At 51.4% G+C, this 15,162-nt stretch overlaps 37 non-coding genes and 1 pseudogene across 37 annotated transcripts; all 38 read right to left on the reverse strand.

Moving 5' to 3' along the window:
- LOC134307845 (U2 spliceosomal RNA) lies at positions 1-168 on the reverse strand (annotated as a pseudogene; the record flags this gene model as incomplete).
- Positions 169-285: 117 nt separating this feature from the next.
- Positions 286-400, reverse strand: LOC134307847 (U5 spliceosomal RNA). The gene has a single exon (XR_010010206.1). It is a non-coding gene; the product is annotated as a U5 spliceosomal RNA (small nuclear RNA).
- Positions 401-779: 379 nt separating this feature from the next.
- LOC134307790 (U2 spliceosomal RNA) lies at positions 780-970 on the reverse strand. The gene has a single exon (XR_010010154.1). It is a non-coding gene; the product is annotated as a U2 spliceosomal RNA (small nuclear RNA).
- Positions 971-1,087: 117 nt separating this feature from the next.
- On the reverse strand, positions 1,088-1,202 carry LOC134307848 (U5 spliceosomal RNA). The gene has a single exon (XR_010010207.1). It is a non-coding gene; the product is annotated as a U5 spliceosomal RNA (small nuclear RNA).
- A 380-nt stretch (positions 1,203-1,582) lies between these two features.
- On the reverse strand, positions 1,583-1,773 carry LOC134307846 (U2 spliceosomal RNA). Its single transcript, XR_010010205.1, has one exon. It is a non-coding gene; the product is annotated as a U2 spliceosomal RNA (small nuclear RNA).
- Positions 1,774-1,890: 117 nt separating this feature from the next.
- Positions 1,891-2,005, reverse strand: LOC134307849 (U5 spliceosomal RNA). Its single transcript, XR_010010208.1, has one exon. It is a non-coding gene; the product is annotated as a U5 spliceosomal RNA (small nuclear RNA).
- Positions 2,006-2,384: 379 nt separating this feature from the next.
- On the reverse strand, positions 2,385-2,575 carry LOC134307857 (U2 spliceosomal RNA). Its single transcript, XR_010010216.1, has one exon. It is a non-coding gene; the product is annotated as a U2 spliceosomal RNA (small nuclear RNA).
- Positions 2,576-2,692: 117 nt separating this feature from the next.
- Positions 2,693-2,807, reverse strand: LOC134307850 (U5 spliceosomal RNA). The gene has a single exon (XR_010010209.1). It is a non-coding gene; the product is annotated as a U5 spliceosomal RNA (small nuclear RNA).
- Positions 2,808-3,186: 379 nt separating this feature from the next.
- LOC134307837 (U2 spliceosomal RNA) lies at positions 3,187-3,377 on the reverse strand. The gene has a single exon (XR_010010198.1). It is a non-coding gene; the product is annotated as a U2 spliceosomal RNA (small nuclear RNA).
- Positions 3,378-3,494: 117 nt separating this feature from the next.
- On the reverse strand, positions 3,495-3,609 carry LOC134307851 (U5 spliceosomal RNA). The gene has a single exon (XR_010010210.1). It is a non-coding gene; the product is annotated as a U5 spliceosomal RNA (small nuclear RNA).
- Positions 3,610-3,988: 379 nt separating this feature from the next.
- Positions 3,989-4,179, reverse strand: LOC134307838 (U2 spliceosomal RNA). Its single transcript, XR_010010199.1, has one exon. It is a non-coding gene; the product is annotated as a U2 spliceosomal RNA (small nuclear RNA).
- A 117-nt stretch (positions 4,180-4,296) lies between these two features.
- LOC134307852 (U5 spliceosomal RNA) lies at positions 4,297-4,411 on the reverse strand. The gene has a single exon (XR_010010211.1). It is a non-coding gene; the product is annotated as a U5 spliceosomal RNA (small nuclear RNA).
- Positions 4,412-4,790: 379 nt separating this feature from the next.
- On the reverse strand, positions 4,791-4,981 carry LOC134307839 (U2 spliceosomal RNA). The gene has a single exon (XR_010010200.1). It is a non-coding gene; the product is annotated as a U2 spliceosomal RNA (small nuclear RNA).
- A 117-nt stretch (positions 4,982-5,098) lies between these two features.
- LOC134307853 (U5 spliceosomal RNA) lies at positions 5,099-5,213 on the reverse strand. Its single transcript, XR_010010212.1, has one exon. It is a non-coding gene; the product is annotated as a U5 spliceosomal RNA (small nuclear RNA).
- Positions 5,214-5,592: 379 nt separating this feature from the next.
- LOC134307840 (U2 spliceosomal RNA) lies at positions 5,593-5,783 on the reverse strand. Its single transcript, XR_010010201.1, has one exon. It is a non-coding gene; the product is annotated as a U2 spliceosomal RNA (small nuclear RNA).
- Positions 5,784-5,900: 117 nt separating this feature from the next.
- On the reverse strand, positions 5,901-6,015 carry LOC134307854 (U5 spliceosomal RNA). The gene has a single exon (XR_010010213.1). It is a non-coding gene; the product is annotated as a U5 spliceosomal RNA (small nuclear RNA).
- Positions 6,016-6,394: 379 nt separating this feature from the next.
- LOC134307796 (U2 spliceosomal RNA) lies at positions 6,395-6,585 on the reverse strand. Its single transcript, XR_010010160.1, has one exon. It is a non-coding gene; the product is annotated as a U2 spliceosomal RNA (small nuclear RNA).
- A 117-nt stretch (positions 6,586-6,702) lies between these two features.
- LOC134307855 (U5 spliceosomal RNA) lies at positions 6,703-6,817 on the reverse strand. The gene has a single exon (XR_010010214.1). It is a non-coding gene; the product is annotated as a U5 spliceosomal RNA (small nuclear RNA).
- A 380-nt stretch (positions 6,818-7,197) lies between these two features.
- LOC134307807 (U2 spliceosomal RNA) lies at positions 7,198-7,388 on the reverse strand. The gene has a single exon (XR_010010171.1). It is a non-coding gene; the product is annotated as a U2 spliceosomal RNA (small nuclear RNA).
- Positions 7,389-7,505: 117 nt separating this feature from the next.
- LOC134307856 (U5 spliceosomal RNA) lies at positions 7,506-7,620 on the reverse strand. Its single transcript, XR_010010215.1, has one exon. It is a non-coding gene; the product is annotated as a U5 spliceosomal RNA (small nuclear RNA).
- Positions 7,621-7,999: 379 nt separating this feature from the next.
- Positions 8,000-8,190, reverse strand: LOC134307826 (U2 spliceosomal RNA). Its single transcript, XR_010010188.1, has one exon. It is a non-coding gene; the product is annotated as a U2 spliceosomal RNA (small nuclear RNA).
- Positions 8,191-8,307: 117 nt separating this feature from the next.
- On the reverse strand, positions 8,308-8,422 carry LOC134307858 (U5 spliceosomal RNA). Its single transcript, XR_010010217.1, has one exon. It is a non-coding gene; the product is annotated as a U5 spliceosomal RNA (small nuclear RNA).
- Positions 8,423-8,801: 379 nt separating this feature from the next.
- Positions 8,802-8,992, reverse strand: LOC134307827 (U2 spliceosomal RNA). The gene has a single exon (XR_010010189.1). It is a non-coding gene; the product is annotated as a U2 spliceosomal RNA (small nuclear RNA).
- Positions 8,993-9,109: 117 nt separating this feature from the next.
- On the reverse strand, positions 9,110-9,224 carry LOC134307859 (U5 spliceosomal RNA). Its single transcript, XR_010010218.1, has one exon. It is a non-coding gene; the product is annotated as a U5 spliceosomal RNA (small nuclear RNA).
- Positions 9,225-9,603: 379 nt separating this feature from the next.
- LOC134307829 (U2 spliceosomal RNA) lies at positions 9,604-9,794 on the reverse strand. Its single transcript, XR_010010190.1, has one exon. It is a non-coding gene; the product is annotated as a U2 spliceosomal RNA (small nuclear RNA).
- Positions 9,795-9,911: 117 nt separating this feature from the next.
- LOC134307860 (U5 spliceosomal RNA) lies at positions 9,912-10,026 on the reverse strand. Its single transcript, XR_010010219.1, has one exon. It is a non-coding gene; the product is annotated as a U5 spliceosomal RNA (small nuclear RNA).
- A 380-nt stretch (positions 10,027-10,406) lies between these two features.
- LOC134307830 (U2 spliceosomal RNA) lies at positions 10,407-10,597 on the reverse strand. Its single transcript, XR_010010191.1, has one exon. It is a non-coding gene; the product is annotated as a U2 spliceosomal RNA (small nuclear RNA).
- A 117-nt stretch (positions 10,598-10,714) lies between these two features.
- Positions 10,715-10,829, reverse strand: LOC134307861 (U5 spliceosomal RNA). Its single transcript, XR_010010220.1, has one exon. It is a non-coding gene; the product is annotated as a U5 spliceosomal RNA (small nuclear RNA).
- A 379-nt stretch (positions 10,830-11,208) lies between these two features.
- Positions 11,209-11,399, reverse strand: LOC134307821 (U2 spliceosomal RNA). Its single transcript, XR_010010184.1, has one exon. It is a non-coding gene; the product is annotated as a U2 spliceosomal RNA (small nuclear RNA).
- Positions 11,400-11,516: 117 nt separating this feature from the next.
- Positions 11,517-11,631, reverse strand: LOC134307862 (U5 spliceosomal RNA). The gene has a single exon (XR_010010221.1). It is a non-coding gene; the product is annotated as a U5 spliceosomal RNA (small nuclear RNA).
- Positions 11,632-12,011: 380 nt separating this feature from the next.
- Positions 12,012-12,202, reverse strand: LOC134307831 (U2 spliceosomal RNA). Its single transcript, XR_010010192.1, has one exon. It is a non-coding gene; the product is annotated as a U2 spliceosomal RNA (small nuclear RNA).
- Positions 12,203-12,319: 117 nt separating this feature from the next.
- Positions 12,320-12,434, reverse strand: LOC134307791 (U5 spliceosomal RNA). Its single transcript, XR_010010155.1, has one exon. It is a non-coding gene; the product is annotated as a U5 spliceosomal RNA (small nuclear RNA).
- Positions 12,435-12,813: 379 nt separating this feature from the next.
- Positions 12,814-13,004, reverse strand: LOC134307813 (U2 spliceosomal RNA). Its single transcript, XR_010010176.1, has one exon. It is a non-coding gene; the product is annotated as a U2 spliceosomal RNA (small nuclear RNA).
- A 117-nt stretch (positions 13,005-13,121) lies between these two features.
- LOC134307792 (U5 spliceosomal RNA) lies at positions 13,122-13,236 on the reverse strand. Its single transcript, XR_010010156.1, has one exon. It is a non-coding gene; the product is annotated as a U5 spliceosomal RNA (small nuclear RNA).
- Positions 13,237-13,617: 381 nt separating this feature from the next.
- On the reverse strand, positions 13,618-13,808 carry LOC134307832 (U2 spliceosomal RNA). The gene has a single exon (XR_010010193.1). It is a non-coding gene; the product is annotated as a U2 spliceosomal RNA (small nuclear RNA).
- A 117-nt stretch (positions 13,809-13,925) lies between these two features.
- On the reverse strand, positions 13,926-14,040 carry LOC134307793 (U5 spliceosomal RNA). Its single transcript, XR_010010157.1, has one exon. It is a non-coding gene; the product is annotated as a U5 spliceosomal RNA (small nuclear RNA).
- A 379-nt stretch (positions 14,041-14,419) lies between these two features.
- LOC134307814 (U2 spliceosomal RNA) lies at positions 14,420-14,610 on the reverse strand. The gene has a single exon (XR_010010177.1). It is a non-coding gene; the product is annotated as a U2 spliceosomal RNA (small nuclear RNA).
- Positions 14,611-14,727: 117 nt separating this feature from the next.
- LOC134307794 (U5 spliceosomal RNA) lies at positions 14,728-14,842 on the reverse strand. Its single transcript, XR_010010158.1, has one exon. It is a non-coding gene; the product is annotated as a U5 spliceosomal RNA (small nuclear RNA).
- Between the last annotated feature and the right edge of the window lie 320 nt (positions 14,843-15,162).

Raw genomic sequence — 15,162 nt, forward strand, 5'->3', positions numbered from 1 at the left:
CAATGCAATACCTGGTCGATGCGTGGAGTGGACGGAGCAAGCCCCTCTTCCGACTCCCAGGCCTAAAAATCCATTTAATATATGGTCCTCGGGTAGAGGACGTATCAGATATTAAACTGATAAGAACAGATACTACACTTGATCTTAGCCAAAAGGCCGAGAAGCGATAACCTGAAATAGGCGCCGGGCCACTGGCCCTACCTTTTGAGGATCCGGACTAGTGGACGGCGCTGACCGGCCGCCTTCACGCCCACACACCTTCTGTCATTCCACCAGCAAAAGAGCAGCTTTGCAAAGACAAAGCCTTCAAAAAATAAGTTGAACTTGTCAACGTTCCTCTCCACGGAAATCTTTAGTAAAAGGCGAAAGATTTGTACGTGAATGAAGAGAAACTCCAGCCCTGCTCGCCGGTCGCCCAGGCCTCCGTAGGCCACCGGCCGCTCAAGGAAGAGGGCTCGAGGTAGAGCGACGAAAACCTGCAGCAAAAGCGCCCTTGGGTCGTCGGGTGGGTGACGAGGCAGCACAGCCTTTGCCTGGAGAAACACAGGGTGGGGGAAAATTAAGTCTTTCGCCTTTTTTTTTTTTTTTTTTTTTTTTTTAAGTAAAATGGAGGGAAAATGAAAAAGCGGGAAAAGCGGGACTCCCTAGCGCAAAAGGACCGAGGAAACCCCGGGCCTAGGCTAGGCAAAGGTCTAAGGCGCCGTACCCCTAATCCCAACAGCTTTCCAGCAGGGGCCAGTCACCAGCATTCGTCAATTACTCTTTCGTTTGACCGTTTATGAGGGTGCACCGTGCCAGGAGGCAATGCAATACCTGGTCGATGCGTGGAGTGGACTGAGCAAGCCCCTCTTCCGACTCCCAGGCCTAAAAATCCATTTAATATATGGTCCTCGGGTAGAGGACATATCAGATATTAAACTGATAAGAACAGATACTACACTTGATCTTAGCCAAAAGGCCGAGAAGCGATAACCTGAAATAGGCGCCGGGCCACGGGCCCTACCTTTTGAGGATCCGGACTAGTGGACGGCGCTGACCGGCCGCCTTCACGCCCACACACCTTCTGTCATTCCACCAGCAAAAGAGCAGCTTTGCAAAGACAAAGCCTTCAAAAAATAAGTTGAACTTGTCAACGTTCCTCTCCACGGAAATCTTTAGTAAAAGGCGAAAGATTTGTACGTGAATGAAGAGAAACTCCAGCCCTGCTCGCCGGTCGCCCAGGCCTCCGTAGGCCACCGGCCGCTCAAGGAAGAGGGCTCGAGGTAGAGCGACGAAAACCTGCAGCAAAAGCGCCCTTGGGTCGTCGGGTGGGTGACGAGGCAGCACAGCCTTTGCCTGGAGAAACACAGGGTGGGGGAAAATTAAGTCTTTCGCCTTTTTTTTTTTTTTTTTTTTTTTTTTTAAGTAAAATGGAGGGAAAATGAAAAAGCGGGAAAAGCGGGACTCCCTAGCGCAAAAGGACCGAGGAAACCCCGGGCCTAGGCTAGGCAAAGGTCTAAGGCGCCGTACCCCTAATCCCAACAGCTTTCCAGCAGGGGCCAGTCACCAGCATTCGTCAATTACTCTTTCGTTTGACCGTTTATGAGGGTGCACCGTGCCAGGAGGCAATGCAATACCTGGTCGATGCGTGGAGTGGACTGAGCAAGCCCCTCTTCCGACTCCCAGGCCTAAAAATCCATTTAATATATGGTCCTCGGGTAGAGGACGTATCAGATATTAAACTGATAAGAACAGATACTACACTTGATCTTAGCCAAAAGGCCGAGAAGCGATAACCTGAAATAGGCGCCGGGCCACAGGCCCTACCTTTTGAGGATCCGGACTAGTGGACGGCGCTGACCGGCCGCCTTCACGCCCACACACCTTCTGTCATTCCACCAGCAAAAGAGCAGCTTTGCAAAGACAAAGCCTTCAAAAAATAAGTTGAACTTGTCAACGTTCCTCTCCACGGAAATCTTTAGTAAAAGGCGAAAGATTTGTACGTGAATGAAGAGAAACTCCAGCCCTGCTCGCCGGTCGCCCAGGCCTCCGTAGGCCACCGGCCGCTCAAGGAAGAGGGCTCGAGGTAGAGCGACGAAAACCTGCAGCAAAAGCGCCCTTGGGTCGTCGGGTGGGTGACGAGGCAGCACAGCCTTTGCCTGGAGAAACACAGGGTGGGGGAAAATTAAGTCTTTCGCCTTTTTTTTTTTTTTTTTTTTTTTTTTAAGTAAAATGGAGGGAAAATGAAAAAGCGGGAAAAGCGGGACTCCCTAGCGCAAAAGGACCGAGGAAACCCCGGGCCTAGGCTAGGCAAAGGTCTAAGGCGCCGTACCCCTAATCCCAACAGCTTTCCAGCAGGGGCCAGTCACCAGCATTCGTCAATTACTCTTTCGTTTGACCGTTTATGAGGGTGCACCGTGCCAGGAGGCAATGCAATACCTGGTCGATGCGTGGAGTGGACTGAGCAAGCCCCTCTTCCGACTCCCAGGCCTAAAAATCCATTTAATATATGGTCCTCGGGTAGAGGACGTATCAGATATTAAACTGATAAGAACAGATACTACACTTGATCTTAGCCAAAAGGCCGAGAAGCGATAACCTGAAATAGGCGCCGGGCCACGGGCCCTACCTTTTGAGGATCCGGACTAGTGGACGGCGCTGACCGGCCGCCTTCACGCCCACACACCTTCTGTCATTCCACCAGCAAAAGAGCAGCTTTGCAAAGACAAAGCCTTCAAAAAATAAGTTGAACTTGTCAACGTTCCTCTCCACGGAAATCTTTAGTAAAAGGCGAAAGATTTGTACGTGAATGAAGAGAAACTCCAGCCCTGCTCGCCGGTCGCCCAGGCCTCCGTAGGCCACCGGCCGCTCAAGGAAGAGGGCTCGAGGTAGAGCGACGAAAACCTGCAGCAAAAGCGCCCTTGGGTCGTCGGGTGGGTGACGAGGCAGCACAGCCTTTGCCTGGAGAAACACAGGGTGGGGGAAAATTAAGTCTTTCGCCTTTTTTTTTTTTTTTTTTTTTTTTTTAAGTAAAATGGAGGGAAAATGAAAAAGCGGGAAAAGCGGGACTCCCTAGCGCAAAAGGACCGAGGAAACCCCGGGCCTAGGCTAGGCAAAGGTCTAAGGCGCCGTACCCCTAATCCCAACAGCTTTCCAGCAGGGGCCAGTCACCAGCATTCGTCAATTACTCTTTCGTTTGACCGTTTATGAGGGTGCACCGTGACAGGAGGCAATGCAATACCTGGTCGATGCGTGGAGTGGACGGAGCAAGCCCCTCTTCCGACTCCCAGGCCTAAAAATCCATTTAATATATGGTCCTCGGGTAGAGAACGTATCAGATATTAAACTGATAAGAACAGATACTACACTTGATCTTAGCCAAAAGGCCGAGAAGCGATAACCTGAAATAGGCGCCGGGCCACTGGCCCTACCTTTTGAGGATCCGGACTAGTGGACGGCGCTGACCGGCCGCCTTCACGCCCACACACCTTCTGTCATTCCACCAGCAAAAGAGCAGCTTTGCAAAGACAAAGCCTTCAAAAAATAAGTTGAACTTGTCAACGTTCCTCTCCACGGAAATCTTTAGTAAAAGGCGAAAGATTTGTACGTGAATGAAGAGAAACTCCAGCCCTGCTCGCCGGTCGCCCAGGCCTCCGTAGGCCACCGGCCGCTCAAGGAAGAGGGCTCGAGGTAGAGCGACGAAAACCTGCAGCAAAAGCGCCCTTGGGTCGTCGGGTGGGTGACGAGGCAGCACAGCCTTTGCCTGGAGAAACACAGGGTGGGGGAAAATTAAGTCTTTCGCCTTTTTTTTTTTTTTTTTTTTTTTTTTAAGTAAAATGGAGGGAAAATGAAAAAGCGGGAAAAGCGGGACTCCCTAGCGCAAAAGGACCGAGGAAACCCCGGGCCTAGGCTAGGCAAAGGTCTAAGGCGCCGTACCCCTAATCCCAACAGCTTTCCAGCAGGGGCCAGTCACCAGCATTCGTCAATTACTCTTTCGTTTGACCGTTTATGAGGGTGCACCGTGACAGGAGGCAATGCAATACCTGGTCGATGCGTGGAGTGGACGGAGCAAGCCCCTCTTCCGACTCCCAGGCCTAAAAATCCATTTAATATATGGTCCTCGGGTAGAGAACGTATCAGATATTAAACTGATAAGAACAGATACTACACTTGATCTTAGCCAAAAGGCCGAGAAGCGATAACCTGAAATAGGCGCCGGGCCACTGGCCCTACCTTTTGAGGATCCGGACTAGTGGACGGCGCTGACCGGCCGCCTTCACGCCCACACACCTTCTGTCATTCCACCAGCAAAAGAGCAGCTTTGCAAAGACAAAGCCTTCAAAAAATAAGTTGAACTTGTCAACGTTCCTCTCCACGGAAATCTTTAGTAAAAGGCGAAAGATTTGTACGTGAATGAAGAGAAACTCCAGCCCTGCTCGCCGGTCGCCCAGGCCTCCGTAGGCCACCGGCCGCTCAAGGAAGAGGGCTCGAGGTAGAGCGACGAAAACCTGCAGCAAAAGCGCCCTTGGGTCGTCGGGTGGGTGACGAGGCAGCACAGCCTTTGCCTGGAGAAACACAGGGTGGGGGAAAATTAAGTCTTTCGCCTTTTTTTTTTTTTTTTTTTTTTTTTTAAGTAAAATGGAGGGAAAATGAAAAAGCGGGAAAAGCGGGACTCCCTAGCGCAAAAGGACCGAGGAAACCCCGGGCCTAGGCTAGGCAAAGGTCTAAGGCGCCGTACCCCTAATCCCAACAGCTTTCCAGCAGGGGCCAGTCACCAGCATTCGTCAATTACTCTTTCGTTTGACCGTTTATGAGGGTGCACCGTGACAGGAGGCAATGCAATACCTGGTCGATGCGTGGAGTGGACTGAGCAAGCCCCTCTTCCGACTCCCAGGCCTAAAAATCCATTTAATATATGGTCCTCGGGTAGAGGACGTATCAGATATTAAACTGATAAGAACAGATACTACACTTGATCTTAGCCAAAAGGCCGAGAAGCGATAACCTGAAATAGGCGCCGGGCCACGGGCCCTACCTTTTGAGGATCCGGACTAGTGGACGGCGCTGACCGGCCGCCTTCACGCCCACACACCTTCTGTCATTCCACCAGCAAAAGAGCAGCTTTGCAAAGACAAAGCCTTCAAAAAATAAGTTGAACTTGTCAACGTTCCTCTCCACGGAAATCTTTAGTAAAAGGCGAAAGATTTGTACGTGAATGAAGAGAAACTCCAGCCCTGCTCGCCGGTCGCCCAGGCCTCCGTAGGCCACCGGCCGCTCAAGGAAGAGGGCTCGAGGTAGAGCGACGAAAACCTGCAGCAAAAGCGCCCTTGGGTCGTCGGGTGGGTGACGAGGCAGCACAGCCTTTGCCTGGAGAAACACAGGGTGGGGGAAAATTAAGTCTTTCGCCTTTTTTTTTTTTTTTTTTTTTTTTTTAAGTAAAATGGAGGGAAAATGAAAAAGCGGGAAAAGCGGGACTCCCTAGCGCAAAAGGACCGAGGAAACCCCGGGCCTAGGCTAGGCAAAGGTCTAAGGCGCCGTACCCCTAATCCCAACAGCTTTCCAGCAGGGGCCAGTCACCAGCATTCGTCAATTACTCTTTCGTTTGACCGTTTATGAGGGTGCACCGTGACAGGAGGCAATGCAATACCTGGTCGATGCGTGGAGTGGACTGAGCAAGCCCCTCTTCCGACTCCCAGGCCTAAAAATCCATTTAATATATGGTCCTCGGGTAGAGGACGTATCAGATATTAAACTGATAAGAACAGATACTACACTTGATCTTAGCCAAAAGGCCGAGAAGCGATAACCTGAAATAGGCGCCGGGCCACGGGCCCTACCTTTTGAGGATCCGGACTAGTGGACGGCGCTGACCGGCCGCCTTCACGCCCACACACCTTCTGTCATTCCACCAGCAAAAGAGCAGCTTTGCAAAGACAAAGCCTTCAAAAAATAAGTTGAACTTGTCAACGTTCCTCTCCACGGAAATCTTTAGTAAAAGGCGAAAGATTTGTACGTGAATGAAGAGAAACTCCAGCCCTGCTCGCCGGTCGCCCAGGCCTCCGTAGGCCACCGGCCGCTCAAGGAAGAGGGCTCGAGGTAGAGCGACGAAAACCTGCAGCAAAAGCGCCCTTGGGTCGTCGGGTGGGTGACGAGGCAGCACAGCCTTTGCCTGGAGAAACACAGGGTGGGGGAAAATTAAGTCTTTCGCCTTTTTTTTTTTTTTTTTTTTTTTTTTAAGTAAAATGGAGGGAAAATGAAAAAGCGGGAAAAGCGGGACTCCCTAGCGCAAAAGGACCGAGGAAACCCCGGGCCTAGGCTAGGCAAAGGTCTAAGGCGCCGTACCCCTAATCCCAACAGCTTTCCAGCAGGGGCCAGTCACCAGCATTCGTCAATTACTCTTTCGTTTGACCGTTTATGAGGGTGCACCGTGCCAGGAGGCAATGCAATACCTGGTCGATGCGTGGAGTGGACTGAGCAAGCCCCTCTTCCGACTCCCAGGCCTAAAAATCCATTTAATATATGGTCCTCGGGTAGAGGACGTATCAGATATTAAACTGATAAGAACAGATACTACACTTGATCTTAGCCAAAAGGCCGAGAAGCGATAACCTGAAATAGGCGCCGGGCCACGGGCCCTACCTTTTGAGGATCCGGACTAGTGGACGGCGCTGACCGGCCGCCTTCACGCCCACACACCTTCTGTCATTCCACCAGCAAAAGAGCAGCTTTGCAAAGACAAAGCCTTCAAAAAATAAGTTGAACTTGTCAACGTTCCTCTCCACGGAAATCTTTAGTAAAAGGCGAAAGATTTGTACGTGAATGAAGAGAAACTCCAGCCCTGCTCGCCGGTCGCCCAGGCCTCCGTAGGCCACCGGCCGCTCAAGGAAGAGGGCTCGAGGTAGAGCGACGAAAACCTGCAGCAAAAGCGCCCTTGGGTCGTCGGGTGGGTGACGAGGCAGCACAGCCTTTGCCTGGAGAAACACAGGGTGGGGGAAAATTAAGTCTTTCGCCTTTTTTTTTTTTTTTTTTTTTTTTTTTAAGTAAAATGGAGGGAAAATGAAAAAGCGGGAAAAGCGGGACTCCCTAGCGCAAAAGGACCGAGGAAACCCCGGGCCTAGGCTAGGCAAAGGTCTAAGGCGCCGTACCCCTAATCCCAACAGCTTTCCAGCAGGGGCCAGTCACCAGCATTCGTCAATTACTCTTTCGTTTGACCGTTTATGAGGGTGCACCGTGCCAGGAGGCAATGCAATACCTGGTCGATGCGTGGAGTGGACTGAGCAAGCCCCTCTTCCGACTCCCAGGCCTAAAAATCCATTTAATATATGGTCCTCGGGTAGAGGACGTATCAGATATTAAACTGATAAGAACAGATACTACACTTGATCTTAGCCAAAAGGCCGAGAAGCGATAACCTGAAATAGGCGCCGGGCCACGGGCCCTACCTTTTGAGGATCCGGACTAGTGGACGGCGCTGACCGGCCGCCTTCACGCCCACACACCTTCTGTCATTCCACCAGCAAAAGAGCAGCTTTGCAAAGACAAAGCCTTCAAAAAATAAGTTGAACTTGTCAACGTTCCTCTCCACGGAAATCTTTAGTAAAAGGCGAAAGATTTGTACGTGAATGAAGAGAAACTCCAGCCCTGCTCGCCGGTCGCCCAGGCCTCCGTAGGCCACCGGCCGCTCAAGGAAGAGGGCTCGAGGTAGAGCGACGAAAACCTGCAGCAAAAGCGCCCTTGGGTCGTCGGGTGGGTGACGAGGCAGCACAGCCTTTGCCTGGAGAAACACAGGGTGGGGGAAAATTAAGTCTTTCGCCTTTTTTTTTTTTTTTTTTTTTTTTTTAAGTAAAATGGAGGGAAAATGAAAAAGCGGGAAAAGCGGGACTCCCTAGCGCAAAAGGACCGAGGAAACCCCGGGCCTAGGCTAGGCAAAGGTCTAAGGCGCCGTACCCCTAATCCCAACAGCTTTCCAGCAGGGGCCAGTCACCAGCATTCGTCAATTACTCTTTCGTTTGACCGTTTATGAGGGTGCACCGTGACAGGAGGCAATGCAATACCTGGTCGATGCGTGGAGTGGACGGAGCAAGCCCCTCTTCCGACTCCCAGGCCTAAAAATCCATTTAATATATGGTCCTCGGGTAGAGGACGTATCAGATATTAAACTGATAAGAACAGATACTACACTTGATCTTAGCCAAAAGGCCGAGAAGCGATAACCTGAAATAGGCGCCGGGCCACTGGCCCTACCTTTTGAGGATCCGGACTAGTGGACGGCGCTGACCGGCCGCCTTCACGCCCACACACCTTCTGTCATTCCACCAGCAAAAGAGCAGCTTTGCAAAGACAAAGCCTTCAAAAAATAAGTTGAACTTGTCAACGTTCCTCTCCACGGAAATCTTTAGTAAAAGGCGAAAGATTTGTACGTGAATGAAGAGAAACTCCAGCCCTGCTCGCCGGTCGCCCAGGCCTCCGTAGGCCACCGGCCGCTCAAGGAAGAGGGCTCGAGGTAGAGCGACGAAAACCTGCAGCAAAAGCGCCCTTGGGTCGTCGGGTGGGTGACGAGGCAGCACAGCCTTTGCCTGGAGAAACACAGGGTGGGGGAAAATTAAGTCTTTCGCCTTTTTTTTTTTTTTTTTTTTTTTTTTAAGTAAAATGGAGGGAAAATGAAAAAGCGGGAAAAGCGGGACTCCCTAGCGCAAAAGGACCGAGGAAACCCCGGGCCTAGGCTAGGCAAAGGTCTAAGGCGCCGTACCCCTAATCCCAACAGCTTTCCAGCAGGGGCCAGTCACCAGCATTCGTCAATTACTCTTTCGTTTGACCGTTTATGAGGGTGCACCGTGACAGGAGGCAATGCAATACCTGGTCGATGCGTGGAGTGGACGGAGCAAGCCCCTCTTCCGACTCCCAGGCCTAAAAATCCATTTAATATATGGTCCTCGGGTAGAGGACGTATCAGATATTAAACTGATAAGAACAGATACTACACTTGATCTTAGCCAAAAGGCCGAGAAGCGATAACCTGAAATAGGCGCCGGGCCACTGGCCCTACCTTTTGAGGATCCGGACTAGTGGACGGCGCTGACCGGCCGCCTTCACGCCCACACACCTTCTGTCATTCCACCAGCAAAAGAGCAGCTTTGCAAAGACAAAGCCTTCAAAAAATAAGTTGAACTTGTCAACGTTCCTCTCCACGGAAATCTTTAGTAAAAGGCGAAAGATTTGTACGTGAATGAAGAGAAACTCCAGCCCTGCTCGCCGGTCGCCCAGGCCTCCGTAGGCCACCGGCCGCTCAAGGAAGAGGGCTCGAGGTAGAGCGACGAAAACCTGCAGCAAAAGCGCCCTTGGGTCGTCGGGTGGGTGACGAGGCAGCACAGCCTTTGCCTGGAGAAACACAGGGTGGGGGAAAATTAAGTCTTTCGCCTTTTTTTTTTTTTTTTTTTTTTTTTTAAGTAAAATGGAGGGAAAATGAAAAAGCGGGAAAAGCGGGACTCCCTAGCGCAAAAGGACCGAGGAAACCCCGGGCCTAGGCTAGGCAAAGGTCTAAGGCGCCGTACCCCTAATCCCAACAGCTTTCCAGCAGGGGCCAGTCACCAGCATTCGTCAATTACTCTTTCGTTTGACCGTTTATGAGGGTGCACCGTGACAGGAGGCAATGCAATACCTGGTCGATGCGTGGAGTGGACGGAGCAAGCCCCTCTTCCGACTCCCAGGCCTAAAAATCCATTTAATATATGGTCCTCGGGTAGAGGACGTATCAGATATTAAACTGATAAGAACAGATACTACACTTGATCTTAGCCAAAAGGCCGAGAAGCGATAACCTGAAATAGGCGCCGGGCCACTGGCCCTACCTTTTGAGGATCCGGACTAGTGGACGGCGCTGACCGGCCGCCTTCACGCCCACACACCTTCTGTCATTCCACCAGCAAAAGAGCAGCTTTGCAAAGACAAAGCCTTCAAAAAATAAGTTGAACTTGTCAACGTTCCTCTCCACGGAAATCTTTAGTAAAAGGCGAAAGATTTGTACGTGAATGAAGAGAAACTCCAGCCCTGCTCGCCGGTCGCCCAGGCCTCCGTAGGCCACCGGCCGCTCAAGGAAGAGGGCTCGAGGTAGAGCGACGAAAACCTGCAGCAAAAGCGCCCTTGGGTCGTCGGGTGGGTGACGAGGCAGCACAGCCTTTGCCTGGAGAAACACAGGGTGGGGGAAAATTAAGTCTTTCGCCTTTTTTTTTTTTTTTTTTTTTTTTTTTAAGTAAAATGGAGGGAAAATGAAAAAGCGGGAAAAGCGGGACTCCCTAGCGCAAAAGGACCGAGGAAACCCCGGGCCTAGGCTAGGCAAAGGTCTAAGGCGCCGTACCCCTAATCCCAACAGCTTTCCAGCAGGGGCCAGTCACCAGCATTCGTCAATTACTCTTTCGTTTGACCGTTTATGAGGGTGCACCGTGACAGGAGGCAATGCAATACCTGGTCGATGCGTGGAGTGGACGGAGCAAGCCCCTCTTCCGACTCCCAGGCCTAAAAATCCATTTAATATATGGTCCTCGGGTAGAGGACGTATCAGATATTAAACTGATAAGAACAGATACTACACTTGATCTTAGCCAAAAGGCCGAGAAGCGATAACCTGAAATAGGCGCCGGGCCACTGGCCCTACCTTTTGAGGATCCGGACTAGTGGACGGCGCTGACCGGCCGCCTTCACGCCCACACACCTTCTGTCATTCCACCAGCAAAAGAGCAGCTTTGCAAAGACAAAGCCTTCAAAAAATAAGTTGAACTTGTCAACGTTCCTCTCCACGGAAATCTTTAGTAAAAGGCGAAAGATTTGTACGTGAATGAAGAGAAACTCCAGCCCTGCTCGCCGGTCGCCCAGGCCTCCGTAGGCCACCGGCCGCTCAAGGAAGAGGGCTCGAGGTAGAGCGACGAAAACCTGCAGCAAAAGCGCCCTTGGGTCGTCGGGTGGGTGACGAGGCAGCACAGCCTTTGCCTGGAGAAACACAGGGTGGGGGAAAATTAAGTCTTTCGCCTTTTTTTTTTTTTTTTTTTTTTTTTTAAGTAAAATGGAGGGAAAATGAAAAAGCGGGAAAAGCGGGACTCCCTAGCGCAAAAGGACCGAGGAAACCCCGGGCCTAGGCTAGGCAAAGGTCTAAGGCGCCGTACCCCTAATCCCAACAGCTTTCCAGCAGGGGCCAGTCACCAGCATTCGTCAATTACTCTTTCGTTTGACCGTTTATGAGGGTGCACCGTGCCAGGAGGCAATGCAATACCTGGTCGATGCGTGGAGTGGACTGAGCAAGCCCCTCTTCCGACTCCCAGGCCTAAAAATCCATTTAATATATGGTCCTCGGGTAGAGGACATATCAGATATTAAACTGATAAGAACAGATACTACACTTGATCTTAGCCAAAAGGCCGAGAAGCGATAACCTGAAATAGGCGCCGGGCCACGGGCCCTACCTTTTGAGGATCCGGACTAGTGGACGGCGCTGACCGGCCGCCTTCACGCCCACACACCTTCTGTCATTCCACCAGCAAAAGAGCAGCTTTGCAAAGACAAAGCCTTCAAAAAATAAGTTGAACTTGTCAACGTTCCTCTCCACGGAAATCTTTAGTAAAAGGCGAAAGATTTGTACGTGAATGAAGAGAAACTCCAGCCCTGCTCGCCGGTCGCCCAGGCCTCCGTAGGCCACCGGCCGCTCAAGGAAGAGGGCTCGAGGTAGAGCGACGAAAACCTGCAGCAAAAGCGCCCTTGGGTCGTCGGGTGGGTGACGAGGCAGCACAGCCTTTGCCTGGAGAAACACAGGGTGGGGGAAAATTAAGTCTTTCGCCTTTTTTTTTTTTTTTTTTTTTTTTTTTAAGTAAAATGGAGGGAAAATGAAAAAGCGGGAAAAGCGGGACTCCCTAGCGCAAAAGGACCGAGGAAACCCCGGGCCTAGGCTAGGCAAAGGTCTAAGGCGCCGTACCCCTAATCCCAACAGCTTTCCAGCAGGGGCCAGTCACCAGCATTCGTCAATTACTCTTTCGTTTGACCGTTTATGAGGGTGCACCGTGACAGGAGGCAATGCAATACCTGGTCGATGCGTGGAGTGGACGGAGCAAGCCCCTCTTCCGACTCCCAGGCCTAAAAATCCATTTAATATATGGTCCTCGGGTAGAGGACGTATCAGATATTAAACTGATAAGAACAGATACTACACTTGATCTTAGCCAAAAGGCCGAGAAGCGATAACCTGAAATAGGCGCCGGGCCACTGGCCCTACCTTTTGAGGATCCGGACTAGTGGACGGCGCTGACCGGCCGCCTTCACGCCCACACACCTTCTGTCATTCCACCAGCAAAAGAGCAGCTTTGCAAAGACAAAGCCTTCAAAAAATAAGTTGAACTTGTCAACGTTCCTCTCCACGGAAATCTTTAGTAAAAGGCGAAAGATTTGTACGTGAATGAAGAGAAACTCCAGCCCTGCTCGCCGGTCGCCCAGGCCTCCGTAGGCCACCGGCCGCTCAAGGAAGAGGGCTCGAGGTAGAGCGACGAAAACCTGCAGCAAAAGCGCCCTTGGGTCGTCGGGTGGGTGACGAGGCAGCACAGCCTTTGCCTGGAGAAACACAGGGTGGGGGAAAATTAAGTCTTTCGCCTTTTTTTTTTTTTTTTTTTTTTTTTTAAGTAAAATGGAGGGAAAATGAAAAAGCGGGAAAAGCGGGACTCCCTAGCGCAAAAGGACCGAGGAAACCCCGGGCCTAGGCTAGGCAAAGGTCTAAGGCGCCGTACCCCTAATCCCAACAGCTTTCCAGCAGGGGCCAGTCACCAGCATTCGTCAATTACTCTTTCGTTTGACCGTTTATGAGGGTGCACCGTGCCAGGAGGCAATGCAATACCTGGTCGATGCGTGGAGTGGACTGAGCAAGCCCCTCTTCCGACTCCCAGGCCTAAAAATCCATTTAATATATGGTCCTCGGGTAGAGGACGTATCAGATATTAAACTGATAAGAACAGATACTACACTTGATCTTAGCCAAAAGGCCGAGAAGCGATAACCTGAAATAGGCGCCGGGCCACGGGCCCTACCTTTTGAGGATCCGGACTAGTGGACGGCGCTGACCGGCCGCCTTCACGCCCACACACCTTCTGTCATTCCACCAGCAAAAGAGCAGCTTTGCAAAGACAAAGCCTTCAAAAAATAAGTTGAACTTGTCAACGTTCCTCTCCACGGAAATCTTTAGTAAAAGGCGAAAGATTTGTACGTGAATGAAGAGAAACTCCAGCCCTGCTCGCCGGTCGCCCAGGCCTCCGTAGGCCACCGGCCGCTCAAGGAAGAGGGCTCGAGGTAGAGCGACGAAAACCTGCAGCAAAAGCGCCCTTGGGTCGTCGGGTGGGTGACGAGGCAGCACAGCCTTTGCCTGGAGAAACACAGGGTGGGGGAAAATTAAGTCTTTCGCCTTTTTTTTTTTTTTTTTTTTTTTTTTTTAAGTAAAATGGAGGGAAAATGAAAAAGCGGGAAAAGCGGGACTCCCTAGCGCAAAAGGACCGAGGAAACCCCGGGCCTAGGCTAGGCAAAGGTCTAAGGCGCCGTACCCCTAATCCCAACAGCTTTCCAGCAGGGGCCAGTCACCAGCATTCGTCAATTACTCTTTCGTTTGACCGTTTATGAGGGTGCACCGTGACAGGAGGCAATGCAATACCTGGTCGATGCGTGGAGTGGACGGAGCAAGCCCCTCTTCCGACTCCCAGGCCTAAAAATCCATTTAATATATGGTCCTCGGGTAGAGGACGTATCAGATATTAAACTGATAAGAACAGATACTACACTTGATCTTAGCCAAAAGGCCGAGAAGCGATAACCTGAAATAGGCGCCGGGCCACTGGCCCTACCTTTTGAGGATCCGGACTAGTGGACGGCGCTGACCGGCCGCCTTCACGCCCACACACCTTCTGTCATTCCACCAGCAAAAGAGCAGCTTTGCAAAGACAAAGCCTTCAAAAAATAAGTTGAACTTGTCAACGTTCCTCTCCACGGAAATCTTTAGTAAAAGGCGAAAGATTTGTACGTGAATGAAGAGAAACTCCAGCCCTGCTCGCCGGTCGCCCAGGCCTCCGTAGGCCACCGGCCGCTCAAGGAAGAGGGCTCGAGGTAGAGCGACGAAAACCTGCAGCAAAAGCGCCCTTGGGTCGTCGGGTGGGTGACGAGGCAGCACAGCCTTTGCCTGGAGAAACACAGGGTGGGGGAAAATTAAGTCTTTCGCCTTTTTTTTTTTTTTTTTTTTTTTTTTAAGTAAAATGGAGGGAAAATGAAAAAGCGGGAAAAGCGGGACTCCCTAGCGCAAAAGGACCGAGGAAACCCCGGGCCTAGGCTAGGCAAAGGTCTAAGGCGCCGTACCCCTAATCCCAACAGCTTTCCAGCAGGGGCCAGTCACCAGCATTCGTCAATTACTCTTTCGTTTGACCGTTTATGAGGGTGCACCGTGCCAGGAGGCAATGCAATACCTGGTCGATGCGTGGAGTGGACTGAGCAAGCCCCTCTTCCGACTCCCAGGCCTAAAAATCCATTTAATATATGGTCCTCGGGTAGAGGACGTATCAGATATTAAACTGATAAGAACAGATACTACACTTGATCTTAGCCAAAAGGCCGAGAAGCGATAACCTGAAATAGGCGCCAGGCCACGGGCCCTACCTTTTGAGGATCCGGACTAGTGGACGGCGCTGACCGGCCGCCTTCACGCCCACACACCTTCTGTCATTCCACCAGCAAAAGAGCAGCTTTGCAAAGACAAAGCCTTCAAAAAATAAGTTGAACTTGTCAACGTTCCTCTCCACGGAAATCTTTAGTAAAAGGCGAAAGATTTGTACGTGAATGAAGAGAAACTCCAGCCCTGCTCGCCGGTCGCCCAGGCCTCCGTAGGCCACCGGCCGCTCAAGGAAGAGGGCTCGAGGTAGAGCGACGAAAACCTGCAGCAAAAGCGCCCTTGGGTCGTCGGGTGGGTGACGAGGCAGCACAGCCTTTGCCTGGAGAAACACAGGGTGGGGGAAAATTAAGTCTTTCGCCTTTTTTTTTTTTTTTTTTTTTTTTTTAAGTAAAATGGAGGGAAAATGAAAAAGCGGGAAAAGCGGGACTCCCTAGCGCAAAAGGACCGAGGAAACCCCGGGCCTAGGCTAGGCAAAGGTCTAAGGCGCCGTACCCCTAATCCCAACA

Source organism: Trichomycterus rosablanca, unplaced genomic scaffold, assembly GCF_030014385.1.
Source record: "Trichomycterus rosablanca isolate fTriRos1 unplaced genomic scaffold, fTriRos1.hap1 scaffold_349, whole genome shotgun sequence".
In the NCBI taxonomy this organism is placed as follows: Eukaryota; Metazoa; Chordata; class Actinopteri; order Siluriformes; family Trichomycteridae; genus Trichomycterus; species Trichomycterus rosablanca.